Here is a 2,931-nt window from a genome sequence, read left to right on the forward strand (position 1 = left end):
ATGGGAATTATGAGTTTGTTGAAGTTCCATTTGGTTTGAATAATGCTCCAGATACCCTTATGTTCTTGATAAATAGTGTGTTCCATCCTTATTGGACAATATTGTTATTGTATTCAATGATGAGAACTTGATATATTCTAAAATTGAGGAAGAAAATGTTTAACATTTAGCAGTAATGTTGAGATTGTTGAGAGAGCATCAGTTGTATGCTAATCTTAGAAAATGAAATTTCTTTCAGATAGAGGTACATTACTTGGGGCATGTGGTCTCGAAGGAAGGTATAACAGTGGATCCAGAGAAGATAAGGGTTATCATGGAGTGGGAAAATCCTATAAATGTGGAAGAGGTAAGATAATTTATGGGGCTAGCAGGTTGCTATAGGAGGTTCATCAGGAGCTTCTCTCAGATTACATATCCTATTATGTAATCGCATAAGCAAGGTAATAAATTTGAATGGACAGAGGAACGTGTAGAAAGTTTTAACCAGTTAAAGTAGTTGTGGAAAAATGCTCTAATGTTAAATATTGCAGATGCAGACAAGGAGTTTGCAGTATGTACAAATGCCTACAAGAGAGGACTTGGTGGAGTTATTATGCAGGAAGGACAGGTGGTATGCTATGAATCATGGAAACTTAATGAGCACGAGTAGAATTATCTGACACGTGATCTTGAGCTGGCATTGATCATTCATGCCTTGAAAATGTGGAGGCATTATCTTCTTGGCAGGAGGTTTGCATTAATGAGTGACCACAGTGGGTTGAGATACTTATTCTATCAACCGAACTTGAATTCCAAGAAAGCTAGATGGTTGGCCACGATTAGTGAGTTTGACTTTGAGATCAGGTACATCAAGGGTAAGGAGAAAAAGGTTACATATGCTCTTGGCAAGTGGATATAGCTGAACCATATAGCAACTATGAGTTCTTATGTGACAGAGTTACAAGATAAGATCTTATAGGAAGGTCAGTAGGATGATAGGTACACATATCTTATGCATAGGTATAGGTGCAAGTACAGGTGATTAGGATGTGGACTATCATCTTATAGTAGATGGTTTGGTTAGATTTATGGATAGGATATATATTCTAGACAACAATGAACCCAACAAGCTCATCTTGAGGGAATTTCATGCTAAGTGGTATTCAGGTCACCTGGGATATCAAAAGACATTGAAAATAGTGAAGAAGTTTTATTATAGGCTGAATATGAAGAAGGACATGGAATCGTTTATGGCTAGATGCTTGGACTATCAACATGTAAAGGTAGAATGTAAGCATCCAGGTGGACTACTACAGCCGACTCTGATTCCAGAGTGGAAATGGGAGGTCATTTCCATGGATTTTATCATAGGTTTTCTGAGGACATCTAAACAATGTGATTCCATCAAGTTTATGGTAGACAGGTTGACAAAGGTAACACACTTCATTTAAGTGAATTATACTTATTCACCTAGTGATGTAGAACATGTTTTCATCAGAGATGTGGTCTGATTGCATGGTGTTCTGAAGAATCTTGTGCCAGATAGGGATGTTAAATTCACTTCCAAGTTTTGAAAGGAGTTGTTTGCAAGTTTATGGATTGAGTTGTCCTTCAGTACATATTATCTTCTGCAAGAAGAAAGAAAAACAAAGAGGGTCAACAAGATATTGGAAGATATGTTAAGGATGTAAATGATGCATCAACATCAAAAGTGGGAAGAGTATATTCCATTGGTTATGTTCTCTTACAACAATGGGTATCAGGAATCTCTAAGGATGAGTCCATTTGAGGCATTGTATGGGTAGGGTTGTAATACTCCCATAAGTTGGAGTGATCTAGTGAACATGATGTTGATTGGAATGGACACATTGGAAAAAATGGAATAGGAAATGCAAGTAATAAAGAAGAATTTGAAGACAACACAGGACAAACAAAAAAGTTATGCAGACCAGAACAAGTTGTTTAAGTATTTTTAGGTTGGGGAGCATGTGTACTTGTCCATCAAACCGAAGAAAATTTCCTTATATATTGGATCATGTGCCAGGTTGGCACCTCGATTTTATGGACCTTTCAATATTCTTGAAAGGATTGGATCTATAGCCTATCGACTTGCATTGCCTCCAACAGTGAAATTCAATGATGTTTTCCATGTATAATTCTTAAGAAATATGTTAAATATGTTGATCATGTAATTGAATGGTATGTATTACAGGTGGAGCTATATGGATAATTCCAGCCGAAACCTCAGTGTATATTGTAGAGAAAAATGCTCATGCTCCAAAACCGAGCAATCAAGCAGGTTAAAGTGTAGTGGAAGCAATTTGGGCCCAATGAAGTTACATGGGAGATGGAAGATCATATCTGGGCTATGTATCCTTGTCTATTTGTTGATTGAGTAAATTTTTTTGGTATATTTTTTGGTGTGATGTTTTGGTATATGTACATATGTATATGGATGTAAATATCACCATGAGTTGTGTTATAAATCTCCAATAAGTGTTATGGGTATCATGTCATTATGGTTGTCATGTTGGTTCGATTTTTAGTAGGTTAAACATTATAAATACTGCATCGAACTAAGTTATAAAGCTCCATGGGAAGTGTGTTTTCTTGCAACAATTTTGTTGGTTGTAGGTGTCGTTGAAAGATGAGGATGATGTTCTTGCAAGGGGGAGGGTTCTATAACAACCCTGGCGAAAATTCCATGTAATAAAAGTTAATAAAGGAAAAATAATAATCACATTTATGGGACACTTATTCCAAGCTAAATGTTGGGCAAAAAAATCCTAGTGTGGGTGTTCATTTTGTTTATTATGGCTAAGGAAATTGGAAAAGGAAATGGAAAAGGATTTGGAAAGACATGAGGCATCAATTGCCATTTTATCTATGAAAATAATGGAAATTAGGAGAAAAGAAAGGTTAAGGGTCATAGGTTGCATGTGAGGAGGAAAA

This window comes from Pinus tabuliformis, chromosome 9 (assembly GCF_031772625.1).
Source record: "Pinus tabuliformis cultivar Carrire ecotype Pingquan chromosome 9, CPIR1, whole genome shotgun sequence".
Taxonomy (NCBI): domain Eukaryota; kingdom Viridiplantae; phylum Streptophyta; class Pinopsida; order Pinales; family Pinaceae; genus Pinus; species Pinus tabuliformis.